Source organism: Anoplophora glabripennis, unplaced genomic scaffold (assembly GCF_000390285.2).
Source record: "Anoplophora glabripennis isolate ALB-LARVAE unplaced genomic scaffold, Agla_2.0 scaffold336, whole genome shotgun sequence".
In the NCBI taxonomy this organism is placed as follows: domain Eukaryota; kingdom Metazoa; phylum Arthropoda; class Insecta; order Coleoptera; family Cerambycidae; genus Anoplophora; species Anoplophora glabripennis.
In genome coordinates this window covers 219,606-246,912 of record NW_019417416.1, presented here as the reverse complement: position 1 = coordinate 246,912, position 27,307 = coordinate 219,606, and the positions used below count along the sequence as shown (strand labels likewise).

The window sequence follows — 27,307 nt, the reverse complement described above, 5'->3', positions numbered from 1 at the left end:
ATACATGACATATGTATTTAAATATTTGACAGTTCCGCAAAAATAACATTCAACATTAATTTAAAGATTTGAAAAATTCTTGTTCAAAGTGGAAATTCAAAATAGCTTTCGATACGAAATACATTTCAACAACAAAATCCCCGCCAGTATTTTTTTTTTGCTAAGCAAAGTTTATTAAATTTTTATATGTTTTTGAAAAATTTACATTTAGTAACAAATGGAGTTTTGCCAAGAACGCATCGTTTGTAAAAATTTCAAATAGGTGTGAATTCTGCAAAATTATTATGATTTTACTTACACTCCTTTAATCAAAATACGCCTCATACTATGGTTTTAATTCTAATGCCGACTTCACTGGTTAGTTTTTGATGAAATTTTGCTTGTAAGAAACTATTATAAAGGAACCAAAATTTAAATCCTATGGCTCCAATGGGTCTTCAACATTTATCAAAAACTGAGTTTCACGTCCAATATATGGAGGTAGAACTTTTATGAATTTTTTTTTTAAGACAAATCTACCTTGGAAGGCATCTACCAACGATTAACTACTTTCAAAAGTGATTTATATTATTTTTCAGTGTTAATAATACAGCAATGTATCTTTAAATAATAATTGTGTTCGACGATTTTCTCATGCAAAGATAATAGCTAATTTGTTTAGGTTAACTATAAATAATTTTCAGCTTGTGCCTTCTGTTTACTTCCACTAATTTGTTTCTCATATTATTGTGTTTAAGCCTCTAAATAAGATCTAGGGAATAAATGTCGCAATACGTTATATTAGAGCATGATATTTAGAGCGATATCGGTAGATATCGACATTGCTTCAAAAGCCATATACATTGTGATATTTAATCTCTAGATCTTACTACTCGTATACACACTAAAAGTATCGAAGTGTATCTTCAGGCTAAGAAGCCACATAACACAACTTATCCAGCAAAAATTGGTAATAGGTGCGTCATGAAAAATGGAGTCAATATTGTAAAAAAAAATTATAAAATCCTTACAGTTTCCGAGAAAAAAAAATTATTGAAATTGTAGTATTTTCTATCTTTATTTTATCATTTGCTCTCCTCCACGTGGCCCCAGGCGATTCCGAATACTGAAATCCGATGAATTTACTTTTTTACGACAGTGTTTACATTAGTTGTTTCAAGTGTCAAAAATAATTTAGTGTATCAAGACAACATTTTAGGCAAGACGGGCTCAAATGTGTGTGTATGACAAAATTTTGAACAGTTGTAACATTTGATATGTCAAATAATTTTATTAAATAAAATCACAATTTCTTTCCTTGGGAAAGAAATTCTTTCAATTTTTTGTTCGTTCATTTTTTATACACTTGCCGCTGTACCGGTCGCCGACTGCATGCTTCGTCTTCCATAAGGTCAGGTTTTACAGTGGACCAGTTTCCAGTGCCGTGCAGAAATGTATTTTTAAATCATTTTCGAACTGCTTTTTTTTACAAAATTGTATTTGTAAGAGTCCCCTGTACATTCAATTTTTTTTTGGATAAGTTCTAAATCATCCTGTATATATCTTGTTAGACGCTGTATCGTAATAGCATACCGTGACAAGTGAACCTATAAATATTATGATATGGAGCATATCAATCAGGTAGAGAGTTAACGATAGTTTCTTATAGGGATTCCTCTGTGCTAAAAATGAAGTAAAACATTGGACGATACGACATAAATGCTTGTCAGAAAAGACAAAGTATACCTACATAATCAGTATTATCACCGTTACGTATTTTTAAAGATAATGGCAGTATCTATTTGGTATGATGGCGTATTGGTACGTCAGCCTATTGTATTTCTTAGACAACGAGTCAAGTGACGTACCTGCATTCACCGGACCCTATCCCTATATACAAAATAACAATACACATGCCATGAATGTGGTATAAATATGAATATTTAGTGCCATTTTAAGGAAATAGTCTTTCTATTTAATTTTTAAGACCGAGTTGATCGTTGTATATAGGCTGAAAATAAGTGAAGACAATGAAATTTTCGATTTATATGCTAATGAACATAAATCATGAACTATGTTCCACTGGAAGAGAATGTAAGGCATACTGCAAAGAAATAGATTGTAAATTGTTTCGTAAATATAGCTGTCTTTCCGCATTAGAAATTCTTAGTTTAACTGGACTCTAGCTTGCGTAAATGTTGCAAAATTATAATTTAAAATTTTTATTTATTAATTCTCGTCCAAGCTGTGGTTAATCTCTGTTAAATGAAACTTACTCGTTACTTACAAATAAATTATTAAGCGAACACCTAAACAGTTCCATTTAAAGATAATCCGCTAGTGATATAACAGCATTTTTATAGAGCACTCTAAAACTGATGTGGTAAATTTAAAAAAGAACCCCCTTTCAAGAATCAAGGTCTAAATAATAAAAAGATAATTTAAACTTTTTTATAGAAATTGATTTTTGAAGTTTTTTGTTACAGAGTAAGTTGTTGTTGTATACACAATGAGTATGCTTTAAAAAAAACTGACTAAATATATATCAGAGTCGAAAAAGAAATCACGACAATTATAAGATACGGAAAATTAAAAAGGATCTTCAAAGTAATGATCTAAGAAAAGAATATAAACCCCAGATAACTCAACAACTATCGTAGGACTGTAGATACTTCGTGATCCACAAATAATAAAATCTATTTCAAAAAGTTTTTTCAAACCCTCTTGTTAACAGAAGTCTATCAAATGCTAAACATGCAAGGACTACCAATACTGAACAAGATCAGACAAACAAATCCAAGCACGAAGGATTAACAAGGACAACACTCCTGTATTGTGTGTGATACACAAGCACACATATTCTTAATAAATGTCTTCAACCCATTACTGATGTTACAGTGAGCCTATATCAAACCGGTTTTAGGAAAGGATGCACCAAGGCTGATCATCTCTTTGTAGTCAATCAGCACTTTACAACAAATTTTAGGAATATGACAGATATAAATAAATATAAAAAAATGTTCGTCGATTTCAAATAAACATTCAACTAACAGACCGACTACCAGATACTGAACGACTTCAACATTCTCTCTAAATATATCTGATTGTTATACAGAATGAAATAACGGCTGTTCTATTTGGCCTTTGAACAGATTTCAAGACAAATAGACATTGGTAGATCAAATCTGCTAATGAGTAAATATGTACAACTCACAACAAATTGGAAGCTGTTGAAAGGAATATTACGAAAGATCTTTGAGTCAGTAAATGAAAATGGAATGTTGAGAAGACGATAATTACGAACTATCCAATTGTTCAAAGATACACATTTCAGAATTTGTCATACTGAGGTGTGTTGGCCATGTGCTTAGAAGACAATCGACTGCCAAAGAGGACTGCCAGTAACAGGATGTTAGAAGACCAAAAGGAAGACCACGCAAACAATGGAAAGATGAAGAGGCGAGGGTGAGTTAAATTAAATGAGCGCTGATCTGGAACTTTGGTTTAGTATATTAAAAACTTGTCAAAAGATTTCTTGACAATATTTTTGGGCTTTACCTTCTACTCATTGCACAAGAGTCTTTTAATAATACAACTGGCACTACCACAGGACCGTTAGGGTCCATATAAAGCCCCAATGAGCTACTAAGCTACAAAGGACATCGGACATAAGGGAGCTGTGCTGTAACTAGATACTCATCTAAGCTAGGATCTCATTATTATGATTTTCTTATTTTATCAAACCAGCTTTATATTAGACTGGATGTGATCTGGTTTGAGCTGCCCGACTATCGGAGTAAATAACATTTCGCTCTATTAACTCCGTTGCACAGTATTTAATGGCCTCCGCCTGCAAGACTGTAACATGCGTTCTTAAATCTAACCCTTTCTTTCGCTCCTAAATTCCAGATTCTGTGTATGTCTTTGAGGCTTCCATATGTCAGACTAGAATGAGTTTAATAGGGGGTATTTCCTGGTATTACTGTCTCGATATTCTCTTGAAAACTGTAGCTCCAGTGCTAAATGGTCAGTTGGTATTCTTGAAATCAGATGTGCTTTTAATTTATCATACGGATAACTAGTGGACATTCCTGTTTTAGGCTATAACGTACAGATTCAGCTTCTCCTCACATGAATATACATATTTAGCGGTGTTAGGATCTTTTGTCGTCGAAGTATTTTGAAGACCTACTAGTTTTTAGTCTTGCACGTTTCTATCATGCATAGGAATAGAACTCACTTGGCACTGACTTCAAATGTCAAGATGGATGGCAGTTGGTTCATTCATATTTTGATACTGTCGAAGAAAAATTGATGAAAACGTCCTTAGTAAGTTTGCCCCACCTTGTTTTACTCAGCTGCAAATTATGTAGACTGTCTCTTTATTGAAGGAATGTTTTTCATCCATCTCATTTTGTTTCTAAGTAAAGAACCTTGTTAGTAATATAAAGGAAAGTGATTAAATAGCAGGATCTGTTTAATAACATTAAGTTACAGTTTACAGGCATAGGTTCTATTGTTCAACATAGCCCCCTGCTTTGTAACAGACTGTGAAGAAAACTTTCGAGTATGAATTTTGATTAACGAAAAAATTCTGAAAAAAAAAAACAGTAAGTATTCACATCTTTACTACTTTATTACTACTTACCAGTACTGTTATTTATACACATCGTATTGTGTGCATCTTAGAAGTTTTCAGATAATAAAGCAAAATTAGTTATAAACTGTAGAAATGGTTTTTATTTATAAAAAATATCCATAAGTTTATGAATGGTAGGCAAAGGACTAAGTAGCAAAATAAGGCATAAACTATTTCTGTAAGTAGTCTTAAAGATCATGTTATTAAATAATTCCTTTTACTTCATAATTTTCCTTTATCGACTCAAAATTAATTTGAGAAATACTTCTAATAATAAACATTTCAAACCGATTTCAAATGAGAGAAAAACAAATTCGATCTTAAATCGATGCAGTCGGTAAGTAAATGTTCAGATAGTTCTTGTTCTTGTATATAATAGCAAAGGAACTATATATATACCCGAAAGTGAAGTGGTTTCTATGAATATGTCTAAAGATATGTTTAAGGATTTTACCATAACTAATACCATAACGAACGTGTTTTTTTTAGGATGGGATATCTATTCTTGGTAACTGTTAGTTTTATCATCTAAATTCCTGTACGTACTTAAATTAATTCTGCGAAACTAGGACAAGTAGATAGGAAATAATTTATTTCATGACATATTTAAAAGTCGCTATACTTATGGGCAAATGACTAATACTTTTATGCCAATTTAAATTTCTCTTGGTGTGTTTTTATTTCATGATATATGCTTCCAATTTTTTTATTCGCTTTCGAATTAACATATTTATTTATAACTCAACTTTTTTTTATGGAATTTGACTAGCTTTTTCCATGAATACATTTTACTGATTTTGATTACTACTTTCACTCTTTTTAGCAATTTTTTATTTATAACTTTGATGAACTGTAACGATATTTTTGTATAATAACATAAATTTGTCCAATTACTGTTATATTCTAAGACACACGTTAATTTTTTTTTGGAAAGTTAGTTGTCTTTCAGTTGATTCTTTAAAAAAATTATATAATCTCATATATTATATTTATAGTTGTTGTGGGCGTGGAATGACGTCAGCAATAGTAATTAATTACTGTTAAAAGTTCCATTTTAACAATGAAGGAGTGTCAAATTTCCATAGATTTAAACTAAAACATCGATGAGACAGATTAGTACAAAAATATTATTATTTCACTTCCTCAAAGAATATTTGAAGGTATATCAAAAAAGTTTTTATATACCTTCATTTTCCAAGGCTATTCAGAATTTAGTAAAAGTTTTGGTTTTAAACTAAAACTATTTAACTATATTTAGTCAATTAAAAATTATAGTCAAATTTAACTCAACTTGTCATTGAAGGGTCACCCCAGAAGATAAGAATGACAAATTAGTAGACTTGGCAAAACCGTGCATTAGATGGACCTTTTTCTTCCTTAGTTTTAAGAACAAACTGAAGTAACTGTTACGGGTTCACCAACGTCCTTTATTCAGAAAAACATCTACATGAAAGCTTTCGAGAAGAATTAATGCCAGAAAACCTATAATGTTAGTTTAGATATGTTAAAGATCATCTGGCCCCACGGTTATAACAATATACCATATTATTATTGGTTTATATTAATGGACACCAGCTTCACAAGAAGTTGGTATACTTACGATCCTAGATATCCTTGTCAAGAGGAAAGGAATTTAAATGGTCTCATATGGTATAGCTTTTATAGAATCTCAAATCTATGGATCCAGAAACAATAATTATATTGTCAACATTTAATACTTAAGCACGCACTATCTGTGAACCAAAACACTTGGACGAGAAACTACATCATTTAAAAAAATGGATATACTAACCAAAACATAAGCCGCTACAAAAGCAAAAGGAGGAATATCTGACACGAACCTATCTTCTCCAGATACAATGCATAGATAAGTCTTAAGAAAATACAATATTAATACCATCTATGATACGTCAAAAAATAAGCCGTTTCTAAGACGAGCTGCAAAAACAATGTACTCAGCAATGAACCAGTAGCACAGAGAGATTTTGATCAAAACTCTAAAGAACTTCTGGAAAAATCGAAACAATTTCAATCGAGACGAGGGCCTAGAACTACCAGAAAATTAGAAGCGACTTATTTGTAAAATCAAGGATTGAACGTCATAGGCCAGTAACAGTTTGCATTTTCAGAGTTTCTTCTGAAGAAATCAATAGGGCTAAGCAGATGACGTGGCAATCAACCCGGAAATTAGTCAATTAGGTATAGTCAATTTAATTATCCACTGAAATAGCTTGGTGTTGACTCTGGGCTACATGCTAAATGGTCTGTATTTTCCCACCTAAAACCTAGAAGCAACCGTTGAATCTGCACACATGTGGGTGGACATATCAGCAGTCCATAACGTTTATTTTCAGTAGCTTATCTCAATCGTCGACGGTCTGATAGTAATTATCTATATTTATTGTTTCATACTAGATAGTATTTGTTTAATTTTTTTGCTTATACGACGAATAGGTAGCTGTTATGCGATCCAATCGATTTCCGTTCACTTTATAGAATGAAAAGCACGACTTGTAACAATTTGATCAAGAATATGTCATTTAATCTGCACGGAACTTTTGGTTTAGAGTTTATGTAACCCAGATGATCGATTTCGGTCTTACGTCACAAATAATGTGCAATTTAAGGAAAATTCAATCACTTGTTCCACTCGTTGTTTCAAGCCGTTAGTAACGATAAATTAGTAAGTGCTAATTATTATTCTTCTTTGGAAAACTCAGCATTATTTCTATAAACAGCAACGAGTAAAAAATGTAATAGTATTCACTTCGTATCTGCGGGATTTTTATGGAGCTTTTCATATTAAATATCCTTTTTGGATCATTAATATCACAGCTCCACAAAAAAAGCCTTGTGCAAATGACCAGAATATGATGAAACTTCAGCCATTTGATGCCAGCAGAGATATGAGGGCATTCGTTTCCAGATGAGAAATGACGTTTGTTTTACTCCTTTCTTCTTTTGTAATGAACTCTGTTATCTTCAAACGATCTATGCAACGGATTTCTTTCCCTTTTTTATGTTTTTGGCTCGTTGGCATCCAACAGAAATCTGCCATCATATAAATATCCCACCTTCCTTGGTACCGACGCTCCATTCCTTGATATCTTGGTCAAACCGTCCACTCTGTTCTTCACTGTAGTCTTCTAGGTTCTCCGGAAAGTAGTAATAGGAAATGCAATTTCAAGCAACCCAACTGTTTGAAATTTTCCAATTTCTCAACTAAATTCTGGCAATTCACACTTTTTTGATTTCCCAAGAAACTCAGAGTGACTTTTTGGAAACTTAGCCATGTTGCTCTTTCAATGTCATTCATTTTTGTGATAAATTTTTCGCCTGTTAACACGGTACGGATTTGAGGACACTTTCTTTCAGTTACCTAAGCTTTCAACTCTTCTTTTTGGCCATACCTTCTGTGCATAGTGATTCCTTCTACGTAATTTAAAAAACTTAAAATACATACTAAGTAGCTATGGTATAAATCAAATAATTAACCTTGACAGCTTGTGCATTTTGATGTGATCGTCCTTTGTTCTCAAACGGGTACTACTTAAATTATGGACGACCCTCGTATATACGTTTTGGCAACGTGGCAATTTTCGATAATTATTCTTAAATTTTCTTTAGTACTGTTTCTTATTCTTATATATTTAGTTGCGCAAATTATTTAAAAGAAACATTTAATACCTTGTTTTAATAAGATACTTTATTTTAAATGATTATTTACTTTTATCTCGCAGAAAGCTCCAATTTTTCAAAAAGTACTTTTAATACCTACGTTTTAAGTTTTTGAACAAACAGAAAAAAAATCGGATTAACTTATTTAACAATTATTTGTGATATGGCTGAGATTTATTGTGTTTGCATTCCAGCAAAGATAAATATTTCAGTATAAGATATTAATAATTTTCTTATCTACAAGACGTCGGCCAGAAATTTCAAAGTTTATGATTTACTCACATAATTAATGTAGGCAAAGTAAATAACGAAGTAAATATTTATAATTTTTATAGCACTGTGCAAATCTTGTGCCATATAGGTACCGTCGTTGAATGTTGTCGTGTTTAAGGACGTTGTGTGGATGAACTAGTTGTAAGTATTTACCCTGGTAAATAATTGCAGCGGATAAATATGTCGTTTTATATTTAACAGCAGCTGTACTCGGTTGGACATATTCAGATTTACTGAAGCAGCTGCCTCAAAATTTCTTTCAATATTAAGGTTTACGTTACAAGTTTTAAAAGTAGTAAGCTAATTAAAAAAATAATAGTAAAGGTTCCTTAAATTCTTATTATTATTATTATTTTTGAACAGCCATAGTCAACTTTTTTTTCAAATGGCGTTATAGTTTTTTTTATTTATTATTGTGCAGATTTCTATCCTGAATTCAACGATGTACCTATATAAAGTTTATTTTTTGTGAAACATATATTATTAGGCGCGCAGCCGCTTAATCGACAACAAACGTATTTTGACTAATCATGTCTGCCTGGAAAACAAAAAATAATACAAAACAAACAAACATCATTTTAGCGTTCGCGTCATACTATTTCTGTGTTATTTATAGTAGGTTATTTATTGTAATAAGGTCAACCGTGCAAAATATGAGCAATAATCAATTGACGGATATGATTCAGGTACAATTTCAGTACAATAAAAATCGAGGTGCAGCAATCCGCCTTTACAGAGAACTATTTCCTCACAGAGAAGTTCCAGAACCACGTAAATTTGTAAACCTTGAAGAAAATTTGATGAGCTATGGTGCTTTTAAGTAACCAAAGCGAGAAGAAGGCCAATTTAATGAAAACATCGGCTAATGTTCTCCTTAACGTTGAATAAAACCCAAGAACTTCCTTTCGGGGAATTTAAAATTATATTGGGGCATCAAAAAGAACTATACAGGCAACATTGATAAAACATAAATTCAAGTTATACATTTCTCAAAAAGTACAGGCATTAGAAGAAAACGATGGCTACAATTTGTCGTTTTGATTTAAATTCATTGCGACCAGACCCAGTTTTTCACACAAAGATTATTTGGTCAGATGAAAGTACATTCAGAGTTAATGGTAGGTATGTTTAATAGCAATATCCACAGATATTGACGCCAAGAAATCCTCAGGAATCATCGTGGAAACAAATTATTATCAGTGAAGGTTTACTGTCAATGTGTAGTGTGACAATTTGGGTAATAGATTAATTGGACTATTTTTCATAAACGGCACTTTAAATCAAGAAAAATATCAGATATTGGCGGAACAACTTGAAAATATTTTAGATGAATTACCTGTTGCAGAACTGAATAGAATTCATTTCCAGTAAGATGGGGCTAGCTCTTATAATGCCACAATAAATACCATTTGGATGACCACCAGTTCGATGGCCTGCCCATTTTCCAGATCTTACTCCACTTGGTTTTTAGTTATGGGGTTATATTCAAGATCATGTTTATTTAACACGACCAGAAAATGAAGACATTCTTATGCAAAGAATTACGTATTTGTCGTGAAATTTTATGTTGATTGCGACCCATGCAGTATTTAGAAGATGACAGTTACAAATCCCCCTCTTCTATATTCTACATTAAATCCTGAAACTAATTCAAATTCACATTCAATTAAAAGGAGTACGATTGGTTTCCGATAATATAGAAACTAATCAATCATATAAAACATAAAGGTAATATTAACAATCTTGAGCAGTACTTACTAATTTTATTTGCTTTGTTAATTTGTTTCTTTAGTTGTTTTGTTTGTTGTTCTTCGCGTAATATGTTTTGTGTTTAATTATTTTTATTTTATGCTGAACTCTGTATAATGGTTAATGTATTTAATTAAGTTGATTTTATATTAATTGATAGGTATTCATTATATTGGTTCTTTTCTGCTAATTATAAAATTCTCTACTGAGTTTTAGTTGCCTTCTTGCCTTCTTGTATTATTTTTTGTTTTCCATGACACAGATGATCGACTAATATTTTGACGTCTTTTCTGTAATAAATGCTTCACAAAAGATGTCTTCACAATAATAAATAAAAAAGCGCAACAAAGCGATTCAAATAAATGGGGTAGAAGCCTATGCCAAAGTCAAAAATTTATATTGCCATTTAAAAAAAAGTTGAAGTTTATGTATAAATAACGAGCGTTCAAATAAAAACGTGGTCGAAGTTGGCTGTGACACATTGGACGTAGGGAGTAGCTTATAGCGACCAACTTAACCTCATTTCTCAACGAGCTGTACAGCAGCTGTCAGTTTCAATAACGTTAATGACTATATAACTTTATTTTAAAGAATAATCGTGATAACAATAACAAACAATTAAAGGAGCTGCGGAAAGTGTCCCCCTCCTTGTTATAACAATAAATTAAAGCAGCTGCTGAAAGTGTCCCCCTCCTTGTTCCAAGCACTTTTCACACCTGTTCCTCAAAGAATTAAAGACATTTTCTAAGATGCTCGGGGTATTGTTAATTTCACGAATCTTGTCTATAAGTCGAGCCTGCAGATGGTTTAAATCAGGAATAGGCAGTTCAAAAATAGTGTTTTTAAGGTAAGGCCACAAAAAGAAATCACACGGCGTAATATCACATGACCTCGGTGGAAATTCATGTTCAGCATTGAGACTTATTAGTCGATTTTGGAAAATTTCCCTCAACATATTCATCGTCTCGCCTGCCGTATGTGCCCTTGCGGCATCTTGTTGAAAGTAATTTCGTTTTCTTCCAGCTGGTTAACAAAAGGAGCGATAATTTCTTCTCTATACCTTTGCGCAGTAAGAGTACCATTAAAAAAAAATAGGTCCATAAATCCTCCTTCGATTGAGAGCACACCAAACTCCAATTTTTTGAGCGTGTAGAGGGCCCTCGACAAAAAAGTTATCTGGTTTTTCAGAAGACCACATTCTCATATTCTGTGAGTTTACGTAACCACTTAAATGAAACCAGGCTTCATCCAAAAAAAAGGTGATATTATGAAGTTCACCGTAGTTGTTTAAAAACCATTCACAAAATTAGCCAAGAATATAAAGTTTTAGTTCATTATGTGGAAAAAGCGATTCCTGACAATTTTGCAATTTTTCCCTCGTAGGGAGGGAATAAAGTTAGGTATTATACTCTTGGGCCGATTTGCAGTTTTGGTCTGCCCCTCTATGTAACACACGTTTTATGATGTTTGATGGGCGCTATTTTGATTTGACGACATGCAGAGACAACTGACAATCGAAGGAATTTATTAAATTTATACATAAAGTTTGTTGCCATATGGTGCAAACCTTTTGGATAGCTCCGTAAATTAATTGATACTAAATATCTAGATATACAAGTGAAGTTATAACTACAAAATAATAGTAAAATAAGTAAAAAGACAATAAGATAAGTAAATGTTGAACTGACGAATTTATTATTTTGTTTAAAATATATATTTTAAGTCTTATTTATTGCGGTATTCATACATATTTCTTTGGTACGTAATATATTTAGTGTTAATTCTGAAAAGCATCTAATTATTTATTACAAGAATAAGCAAAAAGTTATTTACTTTGAGCAAATTGGGCAATATAATTATAATAATGGAATTGCAATTATTCTAAAAATATAATTAATATGAATATTATTGCCTTCGAAAAAAATACATTACACAGATTCTTTGAGCGAAAATAAAGGAACTTTTCTTATTCTATTTTTTATTTAGGAGCCTCTATTTCATGATAAAGGGTGTCAAGTTTAAAACAAAAAAAAGCAGATTTTTGTCAAAACAATACACAAGAATAGAATACAGGGGGTTGTAGTAGCCATTTACCTCCCCCTCCCTCACCAATTTTTTCCAGAGCAGGCCTAAGGTTCAAAAGCGTTGCTTTTATACAAACCGCGTATTTGATTATTTTTTCAATTTTTGTAGTTATGAGTCAAAGCTTCGAGATATTGCAACTTCTTTGGATATGCGACGTGAATATTTCTTACGTTGCATTTACAAAAATTGATATATGTCGAAAACTTCTTATATCTAAGTGGATGATACAACTTTAGAAATATATTTACAATTAAATTGCATAGAAACATCTAGCTTATCGGTTGATTTTATGGATGCATAGCGGAATTTACTCCATTTATAAAATCTGATGTCTATTTTTATATCCTCGACTACATCCTTTATCCACTTTATCCCTGACTCTACAACTAGCTGACAAGTAATTACAAACGAACCATTACACATCAGACCATATGATTATTCACCATGAAATCATACCTTTGCAGTCTGTTCGTTATAACGAAGAAAAAAAGAAAAGTTGATTGCCAAAAACAGTTACAATCTCCTTTGTGCGTCGTATAAACAAGACCTTCGTTGCCACCTAGACATACATTCGACCTTCCTAACTTCATGCTTTCTAACAATACATAACTGTAACTGAAACATTATTCATCTGATGAGCCATTTCCAGAATAAAACCCAACCACCCACACTGAATTTTGACCCCGTTTCGTATCTGCCATATGTCTAAATTTCTCTCACCCACGTGAAAGAGGCACTATCTATATCGCAATAATATACCTAACTAAACTGATATACATTATTAATTGAAAACGTTTAGAGAAGTCCTATATCCTTGCCATGAAAGATGTTCATTAGCGTTCAAATTAAAAAAAGTCTTGGGGCACATTTTTTAAATATTTTTATTAATTTACAAACAATAAGTCTAGTCTAAACTATATGTTTTAGCTGTACGGTTCTGCGAAATTTTGAGGTGCGAGTTAGGAATATCCAGTATTTCTTTCCACAAACACAGTATGGTCTAGATATTGCTTTATCAAACAATAACTTTCAGGTTTCAATTACGGTGATTTCCCCTTATTTCATTTAGCAACTTATTCTATATAGAATTAGTAATATTAAACAAAGTACAGTAAATATAAAAGAAAACATAAATTACTAATGTTTCTTTCCCACAGTTGTATCTAATACACTAATTTGACACGTTCTACAGGTTGATTCATAATTCTCTATTTATTGCAAATTATTTTTGTTACTGGTAAATTACTTCTATGGGACAAAATGTGGATATAACTGAAAAGTCTAGAAAAACCAGAATACGAACAAAACCAAATGAGAAAAACTTCTTGCATTTGAACAATGTGACAAAGTCATTTCAGGAACATATAGAGAATCTGCTGTTTTTTCCATAAATAACAAATACATTAAAATAATACTCATAAGTATAATTTAAACGATCCCCAGGCATTTTTATTTAAATTTTCAGCGAAAACTATTACAGACATAACAATAACTAACTTGACAAATGTCAAATTATTTTAATTGTTTTGGAGTGGTTCTGGTCGTGGCCAAGTTGACAAGTCTGATAAGAGGAAAATGTGTCCAAAAAATTGAAAATTGCCAAATATCTTTAAAAGTAGTAACGGCAACCCTAACAATGCTTATATGGCTTGAAAGGAAATTTCAATCTGCATACGACAGAGTAAAAGAATACAGGGTGTTCCATTTAAGTTAACAAAGTTATAGCTGTTTGAAGTTATCAAAGCAAAAATGAAACATTAAATGTTTTAATTTGTTGGTATACTATAATTTAGCGTTACCTATGCCCTTTATAGGTACCTAAAATCCGCTTGATATCACGTTCCTGAAAAGAGTTACTATCATCTCCTCGGACCCTTGCATCTGTCAAATTTCTTTAAAAATTAATATCTCAAAATCTATAACTCCTAGGCATAGGAAATATTTATTAAAGTGACCCTCAAATTTCACGTAGAATACGAAAATGTAATAATATATAGGGTGTCCCATTTAAAATAATGAAGTTGGTGTAGACTTCCGGTATAACCGGAAGTGCTGGAGAGTTCTAGATATTTTAGTTCTGTTCGCCCCAGGGACATTGCCATGTTGCCAAATTTTCAAATTTTTCGGAGCAGTAAGTACTTTTCTGGATATCGATCGACGCAGTTCCCGATGGGACACCCTGTATAAACTGTTGTAAAATTATAGGCAACAAAATTAGGATCTTCTTGGCCAAGTTATTAATATAGGTTAATTTTGGCGACTTTTAATTTGTTCTCAGTGGTACCAAGTTGAGTTAAATTCTGCAATGTTTGGTTCTTGTTTTTATTTTAAATAAAATAGTTTCATATTCGGGTCAGCTATCTATCACAGTTTATTACTTTGTGTTGTCACGATTAATTTTATTCTAAAACTTAAATGTAAATCACTTTTAAAAATTTCAGAAATTTGACAATTTTAGAAAAAATACAATGATTTTCCTATTCTTCATTGCGAATTTTTTGAAAATATAAGTTTATTGAAAATAATCGTAACTGATTTTTCTTTAATTTGCAAGGTGCCTTCCCAAAACAAAGGAAAACAACTTTTAGTCACTCACGAAAGTATTAAATAAGATTATTTTAAAATTACTTACGAATTCGACATGTTTCTTAAACACGATACAAATTTACGAAATTATTTTAAATGTATGCAAACACCTGCCCAAAATTGGAGGCATGTGCTGTAATCAAATTTGAATATTTGTCATATGCCTCCATTAGCACTGGTTAAAAATATAAAAAAAATACTGAAACATGTCGAAGAATCCGCCGCAGCTGCTTACTTTTGGTAAGATGAATTAATAATTACATCATCAGTAAAACTTTTTGGTATATACATTGAAGATATAAATTTTAATGTGCACCGCACAAGGTGTAGTACTTCAATATTGTCTCGTTAGAACGATTTTTTCTTATTTAAGTATGTTGTAAATTTGTTCTATTAATTGATCCGACCTTGATCTTACAGTTTCGTAACTTCATGTTGGTATTGCATTGTATATCACTAATAGATAAGCGTTATCAAATTTTAGCAATATTTGATTGATTTGTGATACAGATAAAAACATGGGCATGAGGGATGACATGATTGTGAATATGAAAAACACTTGATGGAAGTTATAATAAAATAAAATAAGTAAAAGGAAAACGTTATTTAAAGCTTAATATAAACATTTGGTTGCGGGTATTTCAGTAAGGACTGATTTTCAAGGTATTTTACATGTTCTGATATTAAATTAACTGTAACACTGCTGTGAAATAAGTTAACCTTGTCTTTAAAGTAAGTTTCGTCAGGTTTACTTGCACGATCTGTTCATATTCTGATTTATTCTAAATATACCACAACCGGTATATTTTTCCCTCATCTGTACTTAATCGTTAATAAACGACTTTAACTGGAAATCAATGTGGTTGGTAAAACCATTGCAACAGCTACTAATTAAGTTAGAAAATGTTAAAGTGAAACGAAGGCCGATTTTTACGGACTAACTTAATTAAACCAATATATTTCAACTCACCAATATGTTTACGGTCGGACTTCTGCTTCCGAAGGAGTATCAGTGAGGTGGCTACTTTTGTAAACAAAATAACACCACTAACAACACCTACAAACAATACTGAACACCATATTTCCAGCAAAACCGTCGCAACACAACTGCATGTAACTAACGTAAACAATAAAAATTACCAGGTATTCCGCTGACTGAGTGCCCACCAAGTTCTACCTGAGTGACTCATGTAAGTTTTAACTTTCCTTACTGTGAATGATTAACTTGGACTGGCGCAACTGCACGGTCACGTAAAAAGTTAATTCGAATTTTGTTGGGAGGGATAGGAATCCTGTACCTCTAAACAACTTATCAGTGCAAAGAGCAACGTGGTAGGTATGTGTTATTATACAAGGTGTAAAGCGAAGCTACGACAAACTTTCGGGATTATTTTCTCTCGTCAGTACAAGCAAAATACTATCTGTTCCCACTACAGTAAATAGACTACTAATACATTGTTTTTAAGGAGGTAAGTGAATTTTACCGTAGAAGTGGAAGTTGCTATGGACAACGGGGGGTAAGTGAGGTAACTTACCTCCCTAGGGAAAAAAGCGATTTCAAGTTATAAATCATATTTATGAACAAATAAATAGAAATATTTGATGAACATTACATTTTATTAATTATTATGAATGAATGTTTATAGTAATTGTACAGTTATTACATTTAGTAACATTTATAAAATCTGGATAATTATTCCCCTCGGGTTTACTAAAATTGTCACATTTTTCTCAAAATTATTTGACCGCTCCATTTCAGTCACCATAGGCACAGTATTATCTGACTCATCCATTAAAACAGCATGATGCGACGTACTACTAGAACCTGGAGTTGAAGTGTCATTGTAAATAATCCTGTTCGCTATTTCATTTTTGTTACTTAAACAATTGTGTCTGATTTCCATCCACCATGTCTCTTGATTGCTAATACATCAACTCCTGTATTAGCCAGTAACGTTGCCGATGTTCTTCGGAATGCATGGTCTGTATATGTTTCAGGATGTTCTAGTTTAAAAAACTGTGCAATCTTTTTAGGAATCACATGAAGGGTATTCTTGCCGGCTGGTTGGTTGTAACATCTACCTGCTTGATAGCACATAAAAAAGCGTGAAATTTCAATTTTAATTTCCAATCTAATCTTGATATATTTCTTGAGAATTTTTAGGTGAGAAGCAGAACCCAGACGAGAAGTAATTGTAAACGTACGTACCATTTTTAGCATCTGGAATTGAAACTATAGTAGGATCGTATTAGATGCAAAGTAAAGCAAAAAATTGTCAGTCTTTATCAAAGGAAAATCATGTCATCATTTTTAGGACGCGTAAGATAAATCATTTCAAATTTAAAATGAAATTGAATATATAATCTGAAATACCGCATCATACGCATTGTGTTCTCGTAATAGCTGTAGTCGACCAGGTGCATCGAGTGTACGAAGTGATTGGTTATACGTCAAAAATTAACCTGGCGAGCTTGGTCGTAAATCAAAGACCGCCTCCAAAAAACAAGTAAACAACAGAGGTAAAAGTAGTACATATGTGGAATTTAAAAAACACATTAGATTTATAATAAGTTACATTTAAAATAAATAGTTTATGAGAATAAAGGAATATTTGTAGGAACAGGGGTGCCAGACGTGAATTGATCCCTTCATCCCTTCATAATAACGAGCGTTCAAATAAAAACGTGGTCGAAGTTGGCTCTGACACTTTGGACGTAGGGAGTAGCTTATAGCGACCAACTTAACCTCATTTCTCAACGAGCTGTATAGCAGCTGTCAGTTTCAATAACGTTAAACCGTGATAACAATAACAAACAATTAAAGGAGCTGCGGAAAGTGTCCCCCTCCTTGTTATAACAATAAATTAAAGCAGCTGCTGAAAGCGTCCCCCTGCTTGTTCCAAGCACTTTTCACACCTGTTCGTCAGAGAATTAAAGACATTTTCTAAGATGCTCGGGGTATTGTTAATTTCACGAATCTTGTCTATAAGTCGAGCCTGCAGATGGTTTATATCAGGAATAGGCAGTTCAAAAATAGTGTTTTTAAGGCCACAAAAAGAAATCACACGGCGTAATATCACATGACCTCTGTGGAAATTCATGTTCAGCATTGAGACTTATTAGTCGATTTTGGAAAACTTCCCTCAACATATTCATCGTCTCGCCTGCCGTATGTGCCCTTGCGCCATGTTGTTGAAAGTAAAAGTTTGTAATTTCGTTTTCTTCCAGCTGGTTAACAAAAGGAGCGATAATTTCTTCTCTATACCTTTGCGCAGTAAGAGTACCATTAAAAAAAATAGGTCCATAAATCCTCCTTCGATTGAGAGCACACCAAACTCCAATTTTTTGAGCGTGTAGAGGGCCCTCGACAAAAAAGTTATCTGGTTTTTCAGAAGACCACTTTCTCATATTCTGTGAGTTTACGTAACCACTTAAATGAAACCAGGGTTCATCAGAAAAAAGGTGATATTATGAAGTTCACCGTAGTTGTTAAAAAACCATTCACAAAATACAGCCCGTCGCGGAAAATCAATTTCATGAAGTTCTTGCTGACAAGTTAAACGATAGGAGAACAAACGCAAATCTTTTTTTAACACTGTGTGGCAGATACCGACTGATACTCGCACCATTTGTGATAAAACACGTACATAAGTTCTTGGCGCATTTTCCATTATTTGTTGGACATTTTCTTTTAATCTTCAGTCCGCTTTTTAGGTCGGCCGCTTCCTTCTTTTCTTGTTACACTGCCCGTTTCACGAAAAACATTAACACAACGCTGAACTGCACTTTGAAAGATTTTGTACTCAACAACGCCGGGAAATTGATTTTGAAATTCTATGAAACATTCCTCAATAGAATACTTCAATATTCCATCAATCTTGCGTCCATTTCTAAAGTAGGACTCTATGATAAACACTTTTTGTTCTTGAGAAAACACCATTTTAAACGCTTTTTAAAACGAAAATATTCAAATTGATAGCGGCGATATAGCGCTTTGACAGATGACGTTTAAGTTCATTTGCTATACGCTACGCCCTACGTCCAAATTTTCAGAACCAACTTGAAAGCTCGTTACATAAAGGAATTATTCAATTTCTAAACCCCTTAAAACCGTACTGCACTGGATCCTTTGACAGGCAATGATTTATTACTTTGCATCGAATATGATCTTACTATACAATAATGTCATTGAATTTTTTTTAAATTGACGTTGTCCAAAGTAAGTTTGCATAACTCATCAGAACGGCATGTTCCTGCAATGCCTAAGACTGTCCTTACCCTCATTAGCAAATATCGGGTGTCTGAACGAGAAAATCGTTGACTTATTCTCTGTATAGGTGTATTGCCGTCATTCTTACGTTTGATGAAATGCTCTCAGCTTGGGGTATTTTGATATATCCACGTCCTTCTCTATGAGAACAGTTTACTTAATCATTGAGTATTCACTCCACAAACTCGCCGGTGACTTTAAAGTTCTTGACTTTTCCTTGAAATATGCTAACAGTGACATTTCAAAAACACCAGTATTTTTGTTCTGGCACTTTCGACTTCTCGGGAAATAGAAATTTGCAGGCAGCATTTGCTGCACTTCCTATTTGAAAATCATTCATTTAGAAATAATAATTAAAAAACCAGTAAAACCAGTGCAACTTGTATGTAGCTTTGTTTATAAACACCTTAGAAACGACAAAATTCAAACAAAGACGACTTTGCAAGATTTCGAATAATGTCAAAATGAATTGATTAAGAAATGTCAAAAAATAAAACCTAATCTTTATTTCATGAACCATAAAGAACTGTGGGACCAAATAAAATGTTATCTCGAGCGTAGGCGTAACGGTTTGTTACTGTTTATTGTAAACGAATCGGAATATTGCTGACACCAGTATTTAAGGGATTTTTCGTTACCAGTACCAGTCGTGCAATGTTTGAAACCGCAAGAAATTCATAAATAATTAAAAATACAATTGTCTTAATTTGAACTCTCCTATATTCACAACTCTTGTATAATCTGTAATGAATATATTATTAGAATAATGAAGAAATTACTAAATTTAAAAATGTCAATCAAATAATTGCTTATCAATTTAATTTTAATTATAATAAATTATTTGTACTTACTTACTGTTATGATATTCCCATATATATAAACTAAACGCTTAAATTTAAATTTAAAACAAAACCCAAAGCTTTTGCTTAAAATAGTTACATGATACTATACCAAAACATAAACCATGTAGTTATTAAAGGGCCCTCCTGTCTATAGATGTCTTTTGACAAATTAACGGTAGATGTCACAGTCACACAAAAATAACAATTAAAATTTATTTCTCTTTTCAAAAATTTTTCTCTACATTTTCAAAATATCAATTTAAGAATCAGCAACTTGAATTTCAGTATTTGTCCTACTTTAGTACATAGTCAAGTGTAATGTTAAGCGTGTATTGTTTATGTATTGACAATATTCATGGAAATATTCTTATCAAAATTAAAGTTGGAAAAAAGTTATTCAACATTAGCAAACTAAATAAATTTTATCAAATTTTAAAGTAACAAAGTGTGCGATAACAAATAAGAATTGCAAAAACTAAGAATCGGAATTTATTATATTAGAAATAGTAATAAATAATAAGAATTCCAAATATAAAAATTTATATTTATTGTATCTTAAGATATATCAACCAGTTTTTTTTCTATATATGAAATATTCCTTAGAATGCATGAACAGGGCTACACAATTTTCGATAACTCTCATTAATATCTCGAAAAATAAAAGAATGTGGCAGGCTTGGAAAATATTGAATTGCCAATTAAATAAATAGTGCTCAAATATAAAAATGGTGTCGTTAACTTACTGTTATTAGTATGGGAGATATTTATCTAGTTTTCGAGATATTTGTCAACCAATTATTCCACACTACATGAAAAGACAGCAGTAAGGGCGTCGCCAAGGAGAAGCAGGGGGAGGGCAGCTACAGAAATTCGAAAAAAGTATAAAAATTTTCTTAAGCTAAGAAAATATTAAATTGGAAATTTTTAATAAAATATTTTATTTACTTAAACTTTAATTTTGACAATTAATACACTACTTTATATTTTTTAAAAACAATTGTTATAAATTAGTAGGTACCTATAAATATTTGTTGACAAAGGAATTTAATTTTAAAAAATTTTAAACTAAAAAAAATAAATTTTTATCTATCGGAATCAGAATAAAAGTTTAACAGTGCAACTAAAGCTATATATGTAACTCACCAATTTTATATAGGGGGAATGAAAAGCGTTTTTAATTTTGTTCGAAACGGGAAAATTTTAATTGCTGTACCGTGCACAACATGTACTGTAGAGGGATCATTTAGCAACTTAAGAAGAATAAAAACCTGGCTGAGAAATACTATGGTACAAAATCGTCTCAATGGCCTAGCAATGATAGTAGTAGTATACACACAAAGCTTAATTTTGACAACCATGAAGATTTTATTAATAAGTGGTTGACAAATTTTCAAAAAATCCGAGAACATTATGTTTTACCAAATTTTCGTTGAATTTCTTTATTTTTTTAGTTATTTATATTTTTTTATGATTTTATTGTATTAAAACGATTTTATTAAAAATATTTCTAAAAAATTAATTGACTACCTATAATTTATATTTCTCCCATCCTCTTTCTTATCTTGCCCCCCCTAGCCATTGGCTGGAGACGTCCTTGGACAACAGCTGAACTAAATACTGATAACTATTCTCTTACAATAAATTATTTATATTTTGCTAATCAACGCAAACAATTTATTTGTATCTAAAAAGCAAATCTAACACAATTTCTACCTAATGTCGACTATAAAGTACCCCTCATGTGAAGTTGAGGCCAATCCAGCGGTTTGATTCGGACCGATATAAAAATCGACGTACGTATGGATTATCGAGAATAACGTATTTCCAATACTGAATCCGACGATTTTGCTTGTGCCTTTAAATTTGCCTATTTATTTTATTGCGTGTAGGAAATAGCCATATGGGCTTTGAATACTAATTCGACGGGTGCACATACTGTGCAATAAGTGGCCTTTTATAGACAGGAAATGTACAAAAATAAATTTTATTCAACACGATGGATTTTGGCAAAAACGCACTTTAAGTAATTTTATTATTTGAAAAATAATATCTTATAATTATTTCCGTCAGAGTCTTATCACATTTCCATAATTGGATGGCGAAACTTGTTATCTTTACAATTTAACAGCTCTAATTCTAAATTACTTTTGTTCATATTTTATGTCTATGTATACATACCTAAGAGCAGGAAACTACAAAGTTTATAAATATACCTATAGGATCTCACTGAATGACTAGGTGATAAGAATGATATACAATTTAAAGTAGATTATAGAGCTATGTGATCAAAGGAACAAAAAAGTTTTCTAAAGATGATTATAAAATGGCCATTATTGAATCGGCATGGTAAAGTTATTTTACATAATTTTTCAATTGGATTTGATTTTAGACAGTTTTAACATTTTACGTTTCAAATCAGACTAAGACGTTAATCAAAACTACATATATTTACATAAAACAACAATGATAAAGATTTTTTATTCCAAAATACATAAGTAAGCTTATGAAAGATTATGAATAAAAAATGGACTAGTCAAGATATCTGAACGGGAGTGACGAATTTTCTTGCAATTTTTTGTTCAAAAAATGTTGGAAAAGTGAATGTAATTTCAATTAAAATTCATTTACACATCATTCATCAGAGAATCATTTTCTAAATCGTTAGACCTACATTCTAATGTATAAGAGACTAACTTAAAAAATAATATGTTATATCTTCAATAAGATTCTTTTTCCGTTTACCTACGCTTCAACCCCTTTTGTGAGTTTTATTTGGTTGATAAGATCTGGATCAAATAAATATAAAATTGAAGATTGATCCAAGTCAGTCAAAGTTCTGTTGAAATTGGATAAAATAAAATTTTAACAATGTGTATTTTTATTACACAGCCCCACAAAAAAAATATCGGGTCTGGTATTCAGAGATTTTTCCATCTATTTTTTTCCGCAGAATCCGAATCTGCCTTCAAATTTGGCCCAACGGGACTGAGTTTTCGGGAAAATTCAAAAAACAGGTCAAAATTCACAAAAAACGTCATTTACGATCGACGATAAAAAATCAATTTATTCTACCAGCTCACTAGCCGTATGATTTTTCACTCGTTTAATTCCAATTTATCATCATAGAGTCAGACAAGCTGGTCCAATTTCATTCAAAAACAGAAAATAGATCAAAATGCTTAAAAACGCCATTTTCATGGCATAATTCGTGTTGAAGAGTTCTGGATCCGTCCTTTTATCCACCCACCCATTTATGAATTCATACATCATTCTATCCAGTCATTTATGCATGAATAGGTACGCATATTTATTCATCCACTTGTACCATTTATAAAACCCACCCATCCACCCATCTATCCATCTACTTTTTGTACTGAGAGATGAGATAAAAGCCTAGAAGATTGGGAATGCAATAAAACTTGTAGAATACTCTACTATCTAAACAAAAGAAAACGATATCTACAAATCATTCTTATTTTTGTCGCTATAATGTGTTCTCTTTTCTTCAAAGGATCTATGCAAAGGGTTACGCTTTCGTTTAGTGCCTCTATTTTTCGTTTCTCTTTTTAACAACCAAAAAGGGCGAAAATTTCCGAATATTTCTGAGGCGAAATGGAAAGAAGGTGTATTCGATGGACCTCAGATTCGGACATTGTTCAAGGATGCAACATTCATCACTACAATGAGTAGTGTTGAGACGAGTGCTTAGACTAGTTTCAAAGTTGTAGCGACAATTTATTTAGGAAGCATGAAGAGTCCTAAATACGAAGAAATTGTATCAAAAATGATAAAAGACTTCCAAGACCTGGAATGTTTAATGGACTATAAGTTGCACTTCCTTCTTCCACATCGTCTTTTTTTGTTTAGAAACTGGAGTATTCTACAAGTTTTATTGCATTCTCAATCTTCTAGGCTGTTATCTCATCTCTCAGTACAAAAAGTAGATGGATAGATGGGTGGATGAGTGGGTTTTATAGGTGGTGCAGGTGGATGAATAAATATGCGTATTCACGTATGAACGATTGGATAGAAAGATGTATGAATTCATAAATGGGTGAGTGGATAAAAAGATGGATCCAGAACTCTGCAACACGAATTATGCCACGAAAATGGCGTTTTTAAACATTTTGATCTATTTTCTGTTTTTGAATGAAATTGGACCAGCTTGTCTGACTCTATGATGATAAATTGGAATTAAACGATTGAAAAATCATACGTCTAGTGAGCTGGTATAATAATTTTATTTTTATCACTTTCGATCGTAAATTAAGTTTTTTGTGAATTTTGACCGGTTTTTTGAATTTTCCTGAAAACTCAGACCCGTTGGGCCAAATCTGAAGGCAGATTCGGATTCAGCGGAAAAAAATACGTGGAAATACATGGGTCTGAATACCAGATCCGATACTTTTTTTTTGTGGGGCTGTGTTATTTTTGGAACTAAATATTTAGTAGGTACTTTCTTTCAAATACCTAAATGCCTTATTAACTCCAAATTTCCAAAGAAATATATTTAATTTTCCAATTACAAATAGGTAAATGAATAAATTGGCTCTAAGAAATTTAATTATATCTAAACCTATTGATTTGCTGACACATATACAGGGTGTCCTAAAATTCACCAAAAAAAGTAATTTTGAACACAGGTTTTTAATTAATAATTGTACGTTTTTTATTGATTCATAAAGTATGGGGTTATGTATGGAATAGCGTATCGGATAAATAGCCTCCATGGCTTTACTGGCACATACGAACTTTTTTGTTGAAATTTTCCATAAGCGTTTTGCACAAATGCGATTGAATATTGTTGATTCCCCCTTCAAGGTTCGAAAAACCCTAAGAAAAAATCCAACTGCGTTAAATCGCATGATCTGGACGTCCAATTCTAATCAAAACAGGAAATTACACCACCAGGAAATAATTTATGCAACAATTGAATTGTTTCTCTGGCTGTATGGCACGTGGCACCATCTTGTTGAAACCACATTTAGGCACAAAGAACTGGACGTGATAGCACCATCAATTGTTATTGCCTGACCAGTTGCATTCTCGAAGAAGAATGGCCCAATGAAGCCTCCAGCCCAATATCCGCATCAAACAGAGACACATTGTGGACGCATTTGTTTCTCAACAATCACTGATTTGAACCTTATCTTAACCCTAAATTTTGTCAATTAATGAAGCCATCAAGACGAAAATAAGCTCATCACTGAAGATGATTTTGTTCGAAATATCCACTTGTTGCTGTTCCATAAACTATTTAATGAACTCTCTTCGCTCTGCGTGGTCAGTAGACTTCAGTTCTTGAGTCAATTGAACTTTAGCTTCATTCCAACATGCAAGAGACTTGGTTCAGAACCAGATGGAGATTGCATAGAATGAGATTCGCGTTCCAACATATATAGAACTGACTCTGGTAGTAGTACTTACAGCGTTCCAACAATGATTGAACTAGTTCTGAACTGATTCAGAAGCGGTGAAATCGGTACCTGGTCCTGAGCAGGAACTGGAAGAACTTTTTTTGAGCATGCACATTGAATACACAAATTCATAGAGTTATTATACTTATAACCTCTATATTTTGTGTTTATAACCTATTTTGGTATGAGTGATTTAAATAATGATTTTCTGGCTACCGAGTGGAGCGAAGAGAATTTCTATATTCTTAGCAGATGACAGACATGTGATAGTAAACTGTTCCAACACGATTTCCAGGACTGGTTCATAATCAGTACTTATCGAGTGTATACAATATATAATTCATTACTGATTCTGAACCAATTCTGAATTCCTTGTTGGAACTAACCTTTGTAAGCATGAAGATGCAAATCTTTCGCGAGAATACGCTATTGAGAGCTTTTCGAAATGTCTAACTATTGACCATGGTTCCGAATTGATGTTGATCAACAACTATCAGCGACACTCTCACGAAGTGCTTCAATGTTTTATGTTTAAGACTTATTGAAGGACGGCCAGAGTGTGTTTCCCAGAATTTTTCAAGTAATCTCTTCACAGTTGATGAAGTTAAATCACTAGTCCGACCATATTTTGAACGAAAATTGTGAACTATAGCTGCCAAACCTTCCTTATTTTTAAAGTATTGCTTAATAATGAAAACGCATTCTTCTTTCGTGTAGCGCTTCATTTTTAATAACCCTGAAGGAGAGTTTTGTTCAAATTTAAGAATATTTTCTTATGTACACATTTTTGACTTTGAAGCCCCATTTTTTAAAGATGGGGTGTAATAAGGTAACCAGCTAATTTATTAGTATTTTTAAGAAACTAAGAAACTATGTGAGAAATGTTATCGAAGAGTAAGATTTTGTAATATCGTTTTTAAATAAATATGTCACCATAAGGACAATTTTTTTTTGATGAGGAAAACTCTATAGGTACATTCTTGACAAGTTGTTTGGTTGTACCTTATGTACATGGTGTTAATTAAGTATGTTGACAAGGGACGATTTTAAGTCAAAAATTTTATACGAAATGTATCCGAAAATTTTCGAGATATGTTTTAGTGAATTTCCATTTACTTTACATGGAGATTAAATTATTATGAATTGAATTTACAATAATTAATCTTCCGGCACTAGTACAGGTGAAATATGATTCAACTATTAAATGTATTTAGGTTTTATAAATTCTGACTGTATAAAGCACGATTGGCCTTGATTTGACCCAGGAGGTGTCACAATTTTTAAAGTTAATTTCTAATTTGCAATTTGCGGTTAATGAGTGACTTCTTCGTTAACCCAATTCTATTTAATTGCTTCTAAATTGGTTAATCATACTTATACAATTATATTAAGTTTATGATCTCATCGTAACTGTAATAGTTACATATAACAGTTCTTTTTAGACTATTAGTAAATGACATATTTATTTTTGTTTCTAGAACTAATGTGCAAAAAGAAAGATGCATATGTCCTATCAGATATGTAACGTAGGTATCCAATTAATTGGATAGAAAATAAAAAAAAGTTTTTGAAGGAGAGAACATTGTTTTCAGTCGCTAATAGCCTTTTAAAGTTTTTAATACAATAGCACCACAGACAATATAGCGTATTGCTATTTTGTCTGTGATAGCACTAAATATTTAGAAAGCGATATATTTGATATTTAATAGTTATCAGGTTTTTTTGTTATTGTTGCGGTAAAATATTCAATTTTTTTTTTTCATTTTTACATGATATCAACATTACATTT

At 32.1% G+C, this 27,307-nt stretch overlaps 1 protein-coding gene across 1 annotated transcript in view; it reads right to left on the bottom strand.

The window, feature by feature from the left end:
* Positions 1-16,165, bottom strand: part of LOC108910265 (clavesin-1) — a 52,998-nt gene extending 36,833 nt beyond the window's left edge. The window contains exon 1 of the mRNA XM_018714818.1: positions 15,960-16,165. The gene's annotated coding sequence lies outside the window, so the exon portion shown is untranslated. The remainder of the gene's footprint in view (positions 1-15,959) is intronic.
* Positions 16,166-27,307: the final 11,142 nt, after the last annotated feature.